At 37.9% G+C, this 19,088-nt stretch overlaps 1 long non-coding RNA gene across 5 annotated transcripts in view; it reads right to left on the bottom strand.

Moving 5' to 3' along the window:
* The window catches only part of LOC125275434, a 32,466-nt gene extending 19,188 nt beyond the window's left edge, over nt 1–13,278 (bottom strand). For 3 of the 5 annotated variants that reach the window (XR_007186444.1, XR_007186446.1, XR_007186447.1), the window contains exons 1-2: nt 11,373–13,278; nt 79–1,123 (exon numbers count right to left, since the gene is read on the bottom strand). This is a non-coding gene — a long non-coding RNA (uncharacterized LOC125275434). The remainder of the gene's footprint in view (nt 1–78; nt 1,124–11,372) is intronic. The other 2 variants (XR_007186445.1, XR_007186448.1) reach the window with 2 other exon arrangements.
* Between the last annotated feature and the right edge of the window lie 5,810 nt (nt 13,279–19,088).

Genomic DNA, 19,088 nt, shown 5'->3' with positions numbered 1-19,088 from the left:
AAATGTGAGTACCATAGAATTGCTAATGCAAAAACAAGGGAATCTCTTTTTACTCTTATGTTTTTTATCTTTTATTACATTTTAAAACTTCAGGCCTTTATCCTTGGATTTATTCAGACAGGACAGGTTGCTGTGAGCACTGCAGCCCTCAAGCTTGTGCACTCCGACTAGGACACACCTCTCTCGTTTTCAAAGTCTCTTTTTGTCTCATACTCTCTGGAACGGAGAGGGTTATTGCAAGCGTTGCCAAAGGTTGCGTGACAGATGCCAATGTCGCCCACCGTGACAAACATGTCACACTCTGAATGCCTTTTCCTGTCCCCTGATAGAGCAGCTCTCACCTCTAAGAGAGGCAGAATGCACAAACTCAATCACGCATCACGTTCTTCCCCTTCCCTCATCAGTCTCTCCTCTTTTCTGTCTATATCTCCTCATCTTTTTATTTGTTACCTCTTCTATTTCTCTTCTTTAACTGCCCTCTAGACATGCTCCTGCTCAGATGAGGAAGATTTCTCATGAGGGACCTTATTAAAAAAGGCCTAGGTCTCTTCTGCTGAGAGGTTCGAGCGCAGCTAGCCAAGCATGCAAAGCCAATAGAGAAAACACAAATGCCAAACAACACTTTGCAAATGATAGTCTGCAGTAATATAGCGGAGAGCACAAACAAAGAAAATAGAGAGATGTCGGGAGAGCTGAAGTATGTGAACACTGTCTTTTTTCGTTTCTGTTCCATATCTGTTTGTAATTAATTTATATTTGAATCTGTATTCATATTGCTATATATGCATATTGCTGTTTTTGGTGAGTCACTTCCTTCAAAAATGTTGATTACCTACAAATGATGGATGCTTCTGTTTCCATAGGTCATGAAACACAAGTCTTACCTACTGTCCTGCAATGTGATTAGGGGAGAAAAACAAAGAGAGAAAGAAAGATAGAGATTGAGGAACAGCGACACAGATAGAGAAAGAGACAACGATAGAGGAGTAGCGGAAGTTTGCTCTTGTGTCTGCTCTTGAAGAGGATGTGTCGCATTTGACAGCCTGCCGCAGAGAGCTTGAGCTCATCTCTCCTGACAGCCCGGCGTTCCCGTCCTCTTCCTCAGGTGCTACAGATGGAAAGCCTGAAAGAACGGAGACGACTTACAAGACAGTTTGGAAGGGAGCATCAATATTTCATCACAACTGCGTTTACACTCGCAAACAAACAAAAAAGATTGCATGTGGAACTTTCCTGCGGCGCTCCCTCCTCTCCGTCTTTGTGAGCTTCTCTTTCTTGTCTGAACATTTGCTTTCAGACAGGTATGGGATTTTGAATAAAAACTGATAACAGGTCATGTTGTTTTTCCTTTTGTTTTGTATGAAGTTTGAGCAAGCAGCAGTAAAAGTATGTCGTGGAAATAAAATAAATATATATACACACCTATAAAAATAGAGTGATTTATGGCGCTTTCACAGTCTGGTCTGCAAGAGAACGCACATCGTAATAAAAAGGGAATCGTTGTAAATCTTGCTAAGTTTGATTACATCATTATAAATTCATTTCTCGTTCACAAAAGTGTGATCTTAAATTTAGCCCCAAACAAACCCTTTACTATGTTAAAGAAAAATACCACGGTATACACACTGGGTAAGTCAGCCACCACCAGAACCCTATTTATTGGTACACGTTATTCAAAATTGCAGATTTCAAAAGCGAATATTTTTTGTAAAAATAATTTAAAAGGAAAAAGAAATTGAATAATAAAAATATTAAAAGGGATTTAAAGGTGCTAAAGAGGATGTTTAGCTTTTTACATTTTTGCAATATTACTTGAAACTCTCTTTACTAACTGATAAAAGACTATTTATTAGGTGCACTGAAAGGAATAATATTAATATACATCATCTGTGCACGAGGTAGGGCCTTAAAAACATCAGCCAATCGTTTACGCGATTGGCCCTCTGGCTTGTCAATCACTGCCATGACGTTCCTTGTGAGAGACGAGCGCGGCTGCGCGCTCCAGTAACTTTCCACACTCCACAGGCGCCACATGCAATGTTTTTGTCCGGAGACAGGAGTAACAACTGCAGATTATGAGTTACCTGCGGTGAGTCCGACATAATGAATCCACTAACACGACACAGCGAATGCCGGTGGTAAACACTCGTGTTCCAATACTCGTGCACGAGTTTTGGGAGGCGTTCCCTCGAAATTCTTATGCATGCGCTCATTTCAAAAACTCAGTAACAGTCTTTGGTTTCTCAGTCGACGAAAAGATCCTCTTTAATAACTAATAAAAAATAATAACGGTAAAAGTTCCAGGTCTATTGTATTTATTAAGTAATCAATGTAAACTATTTGCAAATAATATATATATATATATATATATATATATATATATATATATATATATATATGTATTTTATAAAACAGTTGTCAAATATTAAATGTTTAGCTATTTACTCGCCACGTACTCTTTCACTGCTAAAAAGAAAGCGTCACATTGGAATTCACACTTGTTTTCTGTGAACATTAAGCCCCGCCTTCTTTGATTTGATTGGCCAGCTCACTCATTCTGACAGTGATGAACTTTGAAATCTTTTTTTATCATCCTAACAACAAACAGAGCGTAATGGAGTACAGCAGAGCAGCATCAATAATATCAAATTTGGCCATTTCTATTTATTGTCCCCCTCAATGTCTATGGTGGTTACGGCCCTGGTTTATAATGGTAGATGTTAAAAGCCTTATCTGTTGTGTCATATAGTCTACAGTATTTTATGCCGCAGTAATATGCATTTGAATAAGTACGCCATCTACGTTATTCATCCACATTTGCCTTTTCATTCATTGATATTCATTACAGGACAAAAGGCAAGCATGAAGTAAATACATGTGATCAGTCAGCGCTTTACTTATTCACTTCTCATGGGATCATAACCTGCACACACAGGCCCAGAGCCTTGAGGCTGTTCTATTAGAAGAGACACGCCATCATGTCTCCAACTGCGAGTCTGATAAATATCCCTGCTGACTTCTGAAGACATCATCTCTCTTTTTTTTAATGATAATCAAGCAAATGCACTTCCCTGCTCAGGATGAGCAGCCAGGGTCTATCTGAGCGAGCACCGACTGAACAAACTCCCCGGCGACACGTTGTCAGGAACGCACGCTTTCCTTAAGTTGCCACGAAAATCTTTCTTTGAATCCGTGTTTGTTTGGCTTTGAATTTGCTCCGGCGTTTATCACAGAGATAGCGGAGGAGCGGGGAGGGGAGACGGAGGAGTCTTAAAACCGCAACATTGAAGCCGTGATCCCCAACAGTCTGTTGCGGAAGAAAGACATTGAGGCCCGTCGGAGAGGAATTAGGAGAATGTATAAACGAGTTGTTTGTTGCCTGTGTTTTGGAGCGTTCCGCTCCGCTTTCGTCGTAAGGCTTTGAAGGTGGAGAACATCTTTTTGAAGAGTGAAATCGAGTGTGTTTGTTTTACATTCGGTTGAGGTGTCTGTGTCGCGTGGGCTTCAGATCCCTCCTGGTGCGTTTGTGTGAACCTGTAAGAAAATGTGCACAATCACACATTATTCCACGTAAAAAACCACACAAACAACATCTATACTACTTTCTTTCAGACTTTCTAACTCTTACAAAACATCACATTAAATCTTCAGAAACCTTAAAGGGATAGTTCACTCAAAAATTAAAATGCTGTCATTATTTACACACCCTTGTGTCATTCCAAACCTGTAGGGCTTCTTTTTTTTTTTTTTTTTTTGTGTGGAGCAAAAAAGAAGAAATTTTGCTAAAGAATGTCTAAATGGCCATTTACATACAATGAAAGTGGATGGTAAAATGTCAAGCATCAAAATAAAAAAAACAAAAAGCATCATAAAAGTAGTGAACATATAAGAAAATGTGCACAATCACACATTATAAAATGGTTAGTTCCTGTCCTTGATTCTGACTGGTCAATAGCTGTGTTCACCCAACAGTTCTGTGTATCACTACACAACACCCTTAGCAAACACTCTTAGCAACATAATCTGTTTGTTCTCAATTGATATTGTTCAATGAAGCTTACTGTATTATGTAGAAGAGTATTATGAGAAAGAGATCGAGTGTGCAAGTTTATTACCTGCATTCAGATTTAACATTTTCCTTCAGGTCAGTCATATGTTCATAATAAAAAATCAGTTTAAATGTCTGATGTATTATCTTGTCCTTTTAACAGTTAAGGGGTTTTTCCGTGAGTGACAGCGCTAGGGGTGGGAGAAAAAAAAAAGATACATCGCGATTCTCTATCCAACGATTCTGAATCGATTCTGAGCTTATAGTTTTAAAGCAGAACTAAGTAACTTTTTTTTTACCTTCATAAATAGTTTAAATAGTCCTTATGATGGTTAATTGTTTGACGTGTGCACTAACCCCCTCTGGCACGTCTACTCCAGAATACAGCACTTGCAAGTTGAGCTCATAGGTTGAGCTGCATCGACCCAACACAATCTCGCCTCATGTTCACGTTCATGTGAGAGTGACAAAATGCTTTACGGTAATTCAAAAACAATGTATATATTATGACTTTATAAGACAATTTCGAAAATTATCCACCTCCATCGAGTGTACTGTATTTGCAAATTAGCCACTTCCTCTTTCTTGTACTGTATTTGCGAAACTACTGCGCTGGTGAGCGTTGTAGTCCAGAGCTGTGCTTGGAGTATTTATGACAGTGTGATTCACTGAAGGAACCTGTAGGGGGAGCTTCGCAAATCTTACTGAGTTCCGCTTTAACCAGATGCGCGATGACGCTGAGTGTGGTTTAGAAACACCCGTATTCTGCTTGCTTCCAATTCCTCACACACATATCTTCCGCAAAATAATCTTTCATAAAGTTCGGAAGGTTGAAGCGAATTATAAAGGACACTCGCGGGCTTCATTGCACAGGATGCCTTGTGAAAGACGCGCGCTTTGTTTGATGTTACACATGCAGTGCGCGGACTTAACCGCCGGTATTTTCCTTACTGCTCTACAAAGTCATCATTTATGTCGTAAACACAGCCAGTTATGTTTTAAGGGATTAAACGGACAGAACAAACCACATTACTTCTTATATTTCAATAGAGATCTCTGCGTGAATGCAGCTACAATCGGTATGTGTGTTCAGTCAAAGACTATAGAATAACACAAGACGTGTCACTCGTATTGTTTTGAATGGGAGAAAGTGTAACGCGCAATATGGCGGAATAAGTCCCGCCTTCTAAATAAGAGCCAATCGCCGACTGGTAAAGTCATCGCGTCACTGCAACAGCCGTTAGAAGCGCCGGTTTCTATAGAAACAGTCAGACGCGCGCCTCTGAAACATGGCAGAAGAGACGCGCATTTAGGTCTGCGCATGCGCATTAGCTTGATCCAGCCTAAAAAATACAGTTTTTTGTCATGATTCGAGCGTTTGGATAAAACATTTATAAGACAGCTGTTGTCAGATTTCATTGGTGATTTCAAATATGAAATGTAATTGTAAGGTTGGTGAACAGTTTTGGAGAATTTGATGTTTCCCCATTCAAAGAGATAGGGCATGATGCCCAGGATGCCCGAGAGGCGTTTCAAAGATGGCCGCCGAGTGAAATGACTTGTCTTAAAGGGACTTTGGTTCAGTTCAGTCTTAGAATGTTACAGCTAATCGTTAGGTGTGCCCGGCTTTAGAGCTCCCGCCGTCTGTGTTGTCATAGTAACAATCAAACAACAGTAAAGATGAGAAAGAAAATTACTCATATTTCTTGAATGGAAAACGTTCAGATAATCTTAAATAGCACTATTTCTATTGTTTCTATTATTTAGCTACTTGCTTGTATGTTTTGAAGTTATATAAGTTTAAAATTCTTAACAGACAGTTTCAATTTAGTAATTTTTAAAAAGTAGGCTACTTATAATTGCTTACGTAAGGATTTTAAGATTTTCAAGTCAGTAATTTAATTAATTAATAAGAAAAAAGAAGATCAAGAATCATTTTGGAATCGGATCGTGACTCCCAGAATCAGAATCGAATCTGATTGCTTTCAAATGGTCCTGTGCTTATTTGTGTTCACGCGCTGTCTGAAGACCGTTAAAGGCTTCTAATTGCGCTGAGCATTGTAGCCAATCACGCTGCATCGGATTGAAAGCTATAGTGATTATTAGGGAGCACGCTTTGCTCACTTTATGTATTTAATATAGGCTATTTACAATTTGAATAAATGTTTTAGAATATTTTTCGCGCTGCTACAAAGAGGACCAGTGGCCAGGTAAACACTGCTTAGTTTTAGAAGAGACAACCACGTTAAAATGCAGAGTGAATCTGATAAAATATTTACTAGCTTTAAGCTTACAGTTAAATAGCCCTACTAAAACATTCTTTGTTCTATTTTACTTGTGTTGTTTAATGCAATGTTTAATTAGATCCAGCGACATATAATGCCTAATGTTGGTTTTATTGCTTGTGTTAGGCTACATGAGAAAAATATTTTTGTCTACCTGAGATTTACAGCGAGTGCAGGTCGGGTCGCGGTTTTTATGTCAACTGGGTCGGGTGCGGGCTAAAATTAGTGTTTCTGTCAGATATCGGGTCGGGTGTGGTGTTAATAACTGCGGGTGCAGGTTTATCAAACAGGGCCTGTGCAGGACTCTACCCTGGGGGCATCAATTCACAAGGTAGTCAAAGAAAAACTGCATAAACAGAACAGGCCAGAATCGATGCAAGCTACAGCAACAATGGAGGCCAACATAGAGAAGAGATTTTGCAAAGAGGGTAGAAAGTTACCCTCCTTTGTACAACTATAGCATGAAAAAATACAAAGATGTTTACATGGGTTGTAACTTGTAGTGAGAGATTGCTCAAAAGAACTGCATGCTTCAAACGCCTGTGTATGTATGTGTACGAGTGCTTTGCAGGGCTGTGCATTCGACTGTGCGTGTACACTGGCGTTCGCGTAAAAAAAAAAAAAAAAGTATACCCAGGGCTTTATATGTTACACGCATTTTCTTTCTCAACTGTTTATGTTCACTTAAAGCATAACTGACTGTGTTTACGTGAATACTCGCCAAGACCCGCATTTTGACATTATTTTGTGTGTATTTGACTGTTTAAGTACAATAAGCAGTGAACTCAATTTAGTACTGAGAGCCGGCTTCATATGCACGCGCTTTGGGTGTGAGCACAAAATCTGCGGGAATGAGTAAAATTATGCGCAATACACACAAATCCTATGCCTGAATTCAAGCCCTGTAACACCAACAATATTCATCCTGAGCAAATGAAACAAGTGAGTGAGGGGAGGCAAGTTTGTGTATCAACTTGCTGTCGGAGAGATGGGAGAGCAAGAAAGCGCAGCTGGTGTCGTGTATCTGTTCTATAGAAAATGAGTAGTGGAAGCATTTCAGATATTTTAGTATCAATATGTATCAATATTTTTGACACTACATTGCATTTAGTTTATTATTTCAGATGCCTTTTTAAAAGCCAATTGAAAAAAGTATATATTATTTATAAAATTCAACCTCCCAAAGTGGCTAGTAGGAGTGACTGCATTACACCAATACTGAAATCCACCCGCATTTGGCAGGTTGGCGGGTGTTAATGTCAAGCCCTGAGCACAACCACACATCAGCCATTGTAAGACACACACGCATACACACTGCTCTGTCTGAGTTGTAAAGATCAGTTTTGCTGAGGTTGCAGATGCAAATGCGGAAACTGTCAAATGCCACAAAACTCACATGTACATCAACATCATCTCTCAATCTTTAATCATCTCTCTTTCTAACGCCCGCTCATTTTATGCACAGTACTTCTCATCATTATATTGTGTCAGCCAGGGAAAATGAGTGCTTCATTTAAACACCTGACCATATGTCTTTAGTCTTCCACATGTAAATGGATAGTATACCCCCCAAAATGAGCATACTAATCTCATGTCATTACAATTAAAGAATCTAGACACATGCAACTTTATACTTTACATAAAAAATAACAGAATCCATGTTTAGTCCAACACAAGGGTGAGTAAATCATGCCAGGATGTTAATTTTTTTGGTGAACTAATCCTTCAAATCTGGGCCCCAGAGATGGACGTCTTAAACATAAGCTGTAGCTTTGTTTCCCCCGGCCACACCTGACTTCTTGCTTCCTGTTGAGTGAAATCAAGACAGGAAGTCAGATGGGAATGTCCTGCTCTGATCTCTCAACACTCAGCTGGCGCTTTTCCAAAATTCAAAATGATCCTTTCCTCCCTCGTCTTTAGATTTTTTAACACGCCGATGAGCTTGATGGAGCTGAAGCCATCTTGCTTTTATTTATCCAGATCTTGTGAAGATCTGAACTAATGATGGAAAGTAGACAAGGAGAAGGAGATCATTTTAAGAGCTGGGACAAGAGCCAAATAGCTACATCAAGCCGTTTAACAGCCATTCAAACTAACGGCAAAGTCACGCGAGTCTTAGAAGCTCTATCAAGAACATTAATCTGCAGACTGAAGGAGAAACGGACGACCAATGCGTGCTGAAGAGGGACAGGCTATATATATGTCATATATCTACTCTGCCCCTTTCATCTTGTGGCCATTGAAACAGCCATCTCTGAGCTTTTCTCTGTGTTAATCCTCCTCACGCTGCCCGTATGCCCGCTGCCCCTCGCCTAACCCCCTGTCCACAGCACTTTGATGGTTCTCCAACTCAGTCTCTCATCCACAGAGTTCTACAGCCTGGATCTGACTCATCGTCCCTCTGTACAATCTGTCTGCTCCTGCCATCCCTCCATCCCTCTTCCGGCCCATGATTTTTTTTATACAGCTTTTATCTGCTTTCTTTCTTTCAGCCACATTATTTCCCCATTTAGTGTGGTTGCATGCTGGCCATCATCGGGGACAGTGTGTGTGTATGTGTGTGTTGGCCAGGCAGCTGCAAAAGGCGTCAGCTCAGAGAGCTGACAAGATGTGACAGCTCTGGATATCTCTCACTGGCACTGACAGTTGACAGATGGATACCACTCACACACTGTAAGGAATAAAAGAGAGAGAGACAGAGAGAGAGACAGACAGAAGCCCTGAGGTTGATTCTCTAGCATTACTCTCTGTTCATAGGGCCAATGTTTGATTGAGTGCTGCAGAGAATAATAAACCTTCTCTAGCTAATACTGTGCCCGAGCTTCTTTCTTATTCCCTCTATCTCATCTCTATCAGACCCTCTCTTTTTAATATTGCTATAGAATGAGACATACATACTAGTACAGAATATAATAAACATTGCATTACACATCAAAGTAAAATAAATGAGGGAACATATGATGGCAGTAGCTTACAAATATATTCAATGTATTATTTAAAAGTCTTGAAAATGAGAAAAAAAAAACTCTACAAGGAAAATGTGGAACTTGTGGGTTAAAATAGTTGAAAATGACAAATCTCTCATTAATTTACTGTTTTGTATTTTTTATGCTCATGTTGTTCTAAACCTGCTTACCGTTATTATTCTGAACAAGGAAAAATTAAAAATCTTTTGAAGAATCTTGCTAAGACTTAAATGTGCCCTAGAACGCTTTTTTCACAAGATGTAATATAAGTCTAAGGTGTCCCCTGAATGTGTCTGTGAAGTTTCAGCTCAAAATACCCCATAGATTTTTTTTAATTCATTTTTTTAACTGCCTATTTTGGGGCATAATTAAATATGCACCGATTCAGCGTGCTTCCCCTTTAAATCCTCACGCTCCCCGCCTCCAAGCTCATGACTCTATAATACATTGCATAAACAAAGTTCACACAGCTAATATAACCCTCAAAATGGATCCTTACAAAGTGTTTGTCATGCCGTATATCAGATCATGTAAGTATAGTATTTATTTGGATGTTTACATTTGATTCGGAATGAGTTTGAGGCTATGGTCTGTGGCTAAAGCTAACATCACACACTGTTGGAGAGATTTATAAAGAATGAAGTTGTGTTTATGAATTATACAGACTGCAAGTGTTTAATAATGAAAATAACGAAATGACTCTGATCTCCGTGAATACAGTAAGAAACGATGGTAACTTTAACCACATTTAACAGTACATTAGCAACATGCTAACGAAACATTTAGAAAGACAATTTACAAATATCACTAAAAATATAATGTTATCATGGATCATGTCAGTTATGATTGCCCCATCTGCCATTTTTTGCTGTTGTCCTTGCTTGCTTACCTAGTCTGATGATTCAGCTGTGCACATCCAGACGTTAATACTGGCTGCCCTTGTCTAATGCCTTGAACATGAGCTGGCATATGCAATAGTTGGGGGTGTACATATTAATGATCCTGACTGTTACGTAACAGTCGGTGTTATGTTGAGATTCACCTGTTCTTCGGAGGTCTTTTAAACTAGGGCTGGGCGATATATCGCATGTGAATTTCACCCGCATTTCGTCAGTAAAGGCGGTTCCCTGATTACGGCTAAATCGCCATCACCTGCTTTCAAATGGAGCGGCATTTAATAGACAGAGCCGTAGTTCACTGACAAGCTACGCAATATCACGTTCATTATCAAAGGCGATTCATCTGCGATAATGAACACGATATTGCGTAGCTTGTCAGTGAACTACGGCTCTGTCTATTAAATGCCGCTCCATTTGAAAGCAGGTGATGGCGATTTAGCCGTAATAAGGGAACCGGCTTTACTGACGAAATGCGCGTGACAATTGCATGCAATATATCGCCCAGCCCTATTTTAAACAAATGAGCTTTACATAAGAAGGAGGAAACAATGGAGTTTAAGACTCACTGTATGTCATTTCCATGTACTGAACTCTTGTTATTCAACTATGCCAAGGTAAATTCAATTTTCAATTCTATGGCACCTTTAACTGTAAGTTTAATTAGAGCAAAAGGTAACAAAAAGGTGCAAAACTGACTTTTTTAATCTAGGTTAATATTAAATTCTACATACTGTTACAGTTTAACTAATCTAATTGTATAAATTGATTGAATTATAGCCTATTATTATTAGTGCTATAAATACACAGAAGTCCATAACTCTATTTCATGTCTTTAAAAATGTAAGGTTTCTTGCCAGTCTGTATGTGGATTGTTTCTAACAGCTAAAAAACTGAAACGTGACAGTCTAAAATTTTGTGAAATTTCAATTTAACCATGTAATTTTAATCTGTTTTGTCTTCACTATGGGGTAATGAATAAATTATAAATAAAATTCGTTTCATAACATGATTTCAAACGTACAAAAAAAAAAAAAAAAAAAGATACTGATTTTATAAAACGCAAACTGTAAAAAGTAGTGTAACGTAACGTTAGAACCAGACAGCCAGACAGATGTATGTGTTTGTTGTTTTGTCAAACTGTCAAACTTTATCAACAAGTAAATTAAAAGTTTACCTGAGTAGGTTCTGAGGACTGTTTCTGCTCATCGCAGCTTCTAATCCGTTTATATTTTCTACTCAATGGATCCTGTTGTTGTGGATCCGCGCGAAAAAAAAAAAAAAAAAAACCAATACGTCACTGCACACTTGACAAATTACTCCGCGAATCTCAAAATTTTGGGGCATTAAACGAACAGCGACTGCATGTGCAGGTGAGCCTACTTGAAACAGACCGCAAATATTATTAAAGCAGTCAGATTTGAACTACGCTGTTAAATTTGTGACTGACAAATTCAGAGTTCATAAAATTATTCTAACGTTTACTGCGGTTTCTTTCTCTTTCTCTGCACTGCCATCTATCATTTCGGAGAAAAGTGTAATGTGTAACGTCAAGTAAAAATGCTTCTTGAATGCAGTGAGCTGCACATACAGTGGCAAACAAAAGTGTACAGTAAAATATAAGGTTAATTACTTACAGACTTATTGTCTTACAACATAAAGTAGGCAACATTTTGCCGCAAACATGAATTTTGAAACAGTTGCGCTTTTGCTGACAAGTTTCTACATAAAGACTACAACAACCACAAGGATGCAGGTTTACATGCGTGACGAATCTGAAAACCAGTGTAGTCCTAGCAGTTTACATGGGAAATGCTAATTCTATACAAACCAAACAGCTCTAAATCACCATGAGATCAAAATTATTTATTTTAATATGGAATATTGCAATATTTATTACAAATGTTACATATTATTTTTTGATTTTGTCTCTTTTCTGATGACGTTTACCAGGCTACCATTTACCATTTCTTTCTGCCCTACATTTTTTCTTTGAGAAGCCTTTTCACTCAGATATACATCAAAAATAGGGAAGAAAAGACTCACAACTTCCTTTTCATGCCAACTTTAGGGAAAATAAAACAATTTTACGAATAAAAACATGATACATAATAGTTACAATAGATACAAAAAAATGACCTCTTTATTCAGTTTAGTTTTCTATCCCTTTTGTTTTTCCTGATGGTCTGTGTGCCTGACAGTTTTAAAATATAGTCAAATCTGTGATCTTATGCAGGGGAAAGGCGGGATTCTGATTGGTTAATGCCCTTAAAACAACATATTTTATTGGCACACAACAGATGTCCTTATGGCAACATGATTGTATTCTCACATATGACATGAGTGACAAATTTTGGCTATGTGTGTGGTAGGTTTGGCTCATCTGCTTGCTCACAGACTCTTACAAAAATCTCGCTCTCTCTCTCTCTCACTCTCCTTCTGATTTAAATGAGGCACTGTTTCAATGTTAGCTCGGAGCCATTGAGCCAAAGACATATTGCCATCAAACGCTGCCATCACTGGCCTGTCACCCCCTGTCTGTCAACTGTTACTTAGCAACAGCAGAACACGAGAGAGAGGCTAATTTGAGCCATCCTGAATCCATCTGCTTCTGATTTCAGCTGCAAAAAAAAAAAAAAAAAAAACATTACTTCCACCCCAGTCAGTGGTCATAGTCATCGTAGAGATGTGCTGAAGAGCGTTAACACTCCCATGAACAGAGATGAGTTTTTTAAGGCTGTGGTAAAGGCTAACAGTTTAACAGAGAGTTAAACGAGAAAGAGACACATTGGAGACAGGGAGGATCAGATAACGAGAATAAATGCACAGTAGAGAGGGGATGTTAAGCGAGATAAAAGAAGAAAACAAAAAGGAATGGATGATAATTAGAGAAAATTGATTTTGGAAATTCATCCAATGAGGGAGATCTATCGGTCCTATTACTATGCAAAGTGAAGAACAGGAAAATAATGGTACATGCATTTGCGAAAAAAGAGATAACAGCAAAAAAAGAAAAAAAAAAAAAGAAAAAGGGGGGTTTCTGTTTTACCAAAGAGCTCCATTTTCTTTCCTCCAGCAGGCTCGCAGTGTGGATGAATGCCAGAGAATCTGCCCCATGGGCCCGGCAGTCTGTCGCTCTGCTCCAGATAGTGGGAGAAGGGAGCTGTGCTAAACTACACTGATCTACACCGCCCTACGCTGCTCTAAACAACTCCACGCCGCTCTTCGCTGCTTTACATCTTTCTGTGCCACAGAACACCAATCAAAAATGGTCTGTATATCACTCTATACCGCTCCTCTAAACCTATATTTCTCTCTGCAGCTCTATGCACTATACTGCTCTAAATCAATCCATACAGCTCTGTACAACTGTACATGTGGCTCATTTGGCTGCAGAGGCCTGGATTATTGAGATGTCCTGTCCAGGGAAATTAGACACTTTTTGGGCCTAATCCCCCTTTAAGATGTTGGTCATGCTGTTCATGTAATCTATGAACATTTCAAGAACATGTTAAAGGGATAGTTAAAAAAAAAAAAATGAAAATGCTGTCATCATTTAATTACGCTCATGGCCCATTTTTTGGATTATTTTGTGAATTATGTGACTTGTGCACTGTATTCTAAGTCTTCTTTTCAAACTTTTTCACCCCCAAATTTGAGCAACTGTATATTTTCATGTGTAAAAAAATTATAATGTAAAAACTATATTATAAATATATTATTTTTTATTATTATTATTTCTACCTACCATGTTGAAAACCCAAAAGACATAAATAAAACTATGTGTGTCCTTTGAATAAAATGCATATGCTTAATCTCACAATTTCCAAACAGTATCTAGTAGTGTTGGTTCCAAGTCCTTAAAGGTGCCCTCGAATGAAAAATTGAATTTATCTTGGCATTGTTAAATAACAAGAGTTCAGTACATGGAAATGACATACAGTGAGTCTCAAACTCCATTGTTTCCTCCTTTTTATATAAATCTCATTTGTTTAAAAGACCTCCGAAGAACAGGCGAATCTCAACATAACACCAACTGTTTTCACCTACATCACCTACACCTATACTTTTTTCACCTACATTAGCCGTTAGCCACGGAGCACTATCAAACTCATTCAAAATCAGAAGTAAACAATATAACAGTATACAATACTCACATAATCCGACGCATGCATGCCGCATGCATGAGGAACACTTTGTAAAGATCCATTTTGAAGGTTATATTAGCTGTGTAAACTTTGTTAAGGCACTGTTCAAGGCAAGCGCGAGCTCTGTGGGCGTGGACCATGGGATTTAAAGGGGCCGCAGCATAAAATCGGCTTGTTTATAATGATGCCCCAAAATAGGCAGTTAAAAAAATGTATAAAAACAAATCTATGGGGTATTTTGATCTGAAACTTCACAGACACATTCAGGGGACACCTTAGACTTATATTACATCTTTTAAAAACATAATCTAGGGCACCTTTAACCAATTTGAGTCGGAGACATTTATTGATGTCTTGTAATCTTGTCATCTTAAAGCTAATTCGGGTGGTACTGGTGGGTTTCCGCGGGAAATTTGAGCATGCAGCCGTTTGTCTTTGCGTCATTACGTCACGTATGTTTACATAAAGAAGGAGTCCCAGCTAGTAGGCTATATGGCATGTGAGGATGCTGCTGGTAGCGGATCATTTATAGCCTTTTCTCACAGCAGATGAAATAATTAAACTTATCATTTTGATGGCAGATTGTAATGCAGAAAGGTCCAAATGACAATCATCATTGACAACTGGAGATTAACCTGTAGTCAAAAGCAAAAGACTTCAGTCTGTGGAGTGGCAGAAATTGAAATCTACAGGTAACGCTAATACACACTAAATACACAGTCACACAAAGCTGATGTATATCAGTAATAATAATTTGCACGGTTTGATGTGATATGAGCTAAGCGATCATTAGATTTAATCACCTTTGGTAGCGCGTTATTGAAATGCTTTTTTCTCAGTCGGTCAGAACAAAAGTGGCAGACATGATACTTACTTGTTCAGATGACATTTTCCAGTGAAAAATTCTTATTTTGATCATACTTCCAAGATGTGATCCACACCGCTGTGGTGACTGTCAGCAAACATTAGATTCATCCGCGCTGAGGAGCCGTGCCGATGCACAACCTACGTAAAGATGATAATTCCACAAATAACTGCAATTGCAGGTTTCAAACAGAGATGGCGACAAAGAGGCAAAACTTATGTATTGCAGCTTTAATTTTATGTGGTGACTTATTATCAGAGTCCATGTCAAGTTGGAGCCCGAGTCCAAGTACCCCGACTCTAGTATCTAGAATAAAATGGTGATAATGTCATATTTGATACATTTTTACTTTTTTCACGATTTTTTTATTTATTTAAATTATTATTAATATTATTTCTTTTACTTTTTAAACTATTTTTCACAAAAATTAAAAAACATATTAATATATTATTTTATAATTCTCTTTTTTATTATTTGTTAATTACTATGCACCATTATTTATAATTAACAACAATAATAATAATAATAAATGTACTAAATAAAGGCATTCCTCTTCTTCCAACCCTCTGAAAACCTCTGTTCTAAATCCATAAAATGCCGTGTTCATGATACACATAAGAACCAATTAAGTTTGTGTTCAGTTTCTTTTCCTTCTTCTTATGAACTCACCTTGATGATGACAGAATTTTTATTTTTTGGTGAACCATTCTTTTAAAAATATGTTGGTTGTTCAATCAACAGACCATGTTAAAGGGATAGTAGTTCGCCCAAAAATAAAACTTCTGCCATCATTTACTCACACTCAACCAGACAGTTGACAGTAGCCATTGACTTCCATAGTATTTTTTTTTTTCTACTGTAGAAGTCAGTGGCTACCGTCAACTGTTTGGTTACCAACATTCTTCAAAATGTCTTCTTTTGTGTTCAACAGAAGAAAGTAACTCATACAAGTTTGGAATGACATGAAGGTGAGTAACTGACGACAGAATTTTTGGGTGAACTATCACTTTAATGCAATTAAGATGCCTTAAACTTGAAAATGCAGTTTTACCATCTCACTATCCATGCACTGATGGTTCAAACAGATGTCAGTGTGTATACATGGTGGAATATAGGTAGGCTGTGTTACTAAGCGATCAGAGAGTTTTGACGGGTGGGGTCCTCAGGAGGTGGCAGCGTTGTTTGATAACTTCAGTCATTCCACTCAGCCTCAGGGCGACAAACCGCCGGAGATATAAATCGCTGAGCGCAGGGTTAATATCATGTCTGCTTTAGATTATGAAGACATCCAGAGGCACAGAGGAAGAGATCCGCTGTGAAGGAAATTAGAGATTGACACATGACAATGACCTTACAGGCCCATGCGCCGATATCATTGCATCTTCAGTGGGTATGGTAGGGCATGGATTATGATTCTGCTTGATGGAGTCTTTGATTCACTCTCTCTCTAAATATATTCCCGTCTCTCTCTTTATTTCCGTCTCTCTTGCTCTCTACTAATCACACAGGTGACACTCTGATAAAATTCAGCTCACAGTGCTGGAGGCAACATAGCAACACATGCTCTCATACACACACACGTCTGAGATTTTGTTTGTTCCTGGGGTAGATCTCACTGTTAAATACATCTCTTTGTTACCTCATAAGTCAACTCCCTTGTGTCTTGCTGTAAGTTAATTAACATGAATGAATGCGTCAAGTACAAGTATTCACAGACTCAATTATGCAGCTAATACCCCTCCAAAAAAAACTTCAATCCACAAGGAATCTAAAGAGAACTTTATCATTCATTATACGATCGTGCCGTCTGTCTCAATTGTCTGTATTTTAGTATGTTGCATACACACTTTGAAGAAAAGTTTCTATATAGAAACTTAAAGCGTTCTGTCAGGCTTTTCATAGAACCTTAGGTTCCCATTATGGGACCATTTTATGGACTTCATTTTAATTAATTAATTCTGTTTTAATGCATTTTAATTGTGATCATTTTATGAATTAAACAGCTCGCAAACATACTTTATCACTAGAAAAATTGAAATAACTGTTAAACATGAAAGTATTATGCAATCATTTAAGACATTTCCCTGGATATATAAACATAAAACTGTCAAGAACCCTAGGGTTCTATATAAAACCCCATTGAACCTTTTTTCATAAGAGTGTAGCTTAATAATTTTACATATCTCTACACATATTTGTTTACTTTTTTGTCAAACAGTTTACCCAAAAATGAAAATTAATTTTTACATTCATTAGTTAAAGCAGTGAATGAATTATTGTTTTGAGTCAGATCATTTCAAGGAATTGGCTGATCTATAAAACAAGCCTGAATAAGTTGTTCAAGAATTTCACAGATTCAGTTCTTACATTCAAATCACTGACTCAGAAGACTTGAATCACTGGCTCAATATGACTTGGAAGTCATATAAACCATTGTTTATACTTGTATGGTGCTTGTTTGTCAATTTTGAAGATCCCCTTTCAAAAAAAGAGCGGCACGTACATTATTTAAAATATCTGCTTTTGTGTTTCACAAAAGAAAGCCATACAGGTTTTGGAGCCACATGAGGGTGAGAAAAATGACAGAATTTTAATTTTTGGGTGAACTATTCCTTTACGCCACACTCTCTTATGACTGAACGAGAGGTAAAAATGACAGGAGTGTTCAATCAAACTAGGAGTGAGAGAATGACTAGCTGTCCAGTGCCGCATATTTGGTTCTCCAGTATTGTGCTGGTTTCAGATTGCTGCGTTTAATCATGTCTGCGGATCCATTTGATATCAAAGCTGCACCCTCAGGCTTCCCGGAGCACCATGGAGTCCAAATGTTTTCCTTTTATCCCACCCCATTTCCTGTCACCTGAAATGGCTTCTTTCATGTGTGAAAACAGAACGAGAGAGCAGGGTCTCCCGGGAGACCAGCCATTGTGACATCACTGTCTCCAGGTATTGGCAGCTGATGTGGCATCCATGTACACCTGTCAATCAAAGAGAGCGGGTGCAGATGGGCCGCACTAATGCAGAAACTCCATTCGCATAAAAAATGAGAGAGAGAGAGTAACTGTGTGTGACTGCACTGTAAAAAAATGGTTAAATCCAGTAAATCATGCCCAAAGGATTTACTTGACTAGTTATTTTGAAGTTACAATAAAATAATTATGTAAATGAATTTAACACAAAAAAGCCATGCAAACTGCTATCTTCATATTTTTACTTTAACTCTGTAAAGCCTGGTATATGAATAGTCAGAAAAATCTAAATTTTTAATTTAACAGTATATTAAATCTTTAGACAAATAAAGAAAGAAAAATAGTTTGCATATATGGGTTTTTGTTGAATATCATATTTGATACATTAGGCTTTTATGGCTCAAATAGTATGATATAGGTGATACAGTATATATGGAGCTCAAACTTGAGAAGAAAAAAATTTGTTTTATTCAGAGGCCCAAACTGAGCAAAAATATACAAATATGGTGCAGTTGCTGATATTCATATAGTCAAAAAGTAAGATGCAATTCTTATGTATATATAAATCAGTTTGATCGTTATAATACTATATCAGACTACTTGCATAAAATGAATATACTGTAAATATCAGTTGTCACTCTATGGGCCAGATTTACTAACAGCTTGGCCAGCGCAAACCCTCTTTTGGCATTAAAAAACTACTGTCGGGATTTACTAATGACACGCAGTGCAACATAAGCACTGAAAAGGCATGGACTAAGTTGTTTTTGTGGCTGACCTTATTGCATATGCATTTGTAGGAGTTTCCCTTTCAGATGCAAAATTTATGGGAGGAGAGTATTTAAATGAATCATGCAACAAGATTTACTAATGTTTGAGCTAGTCAATTTACTGGTATTGGCACCATTAAT

Source organism: Megalobrama amblycephala, linkage group LG9, assembly GCF_018812025.1.
Source record: "Megalobrama amblycephala isolate DHTTF-2021 linkage group LG9, ASM1881202v1, whole genome shotgun sequence".
Taxonomy (NCBI): domain Eukaryota; kingdom Metazoa; phylum Chordata; class Actinopteri; order Cypriniformes; family Xenocyprididae; genus Megalobrama; species Megalobrama amblycephala.
This window is presented reverse-complemented; position numbering and strand designations above follow the sequence as displayed.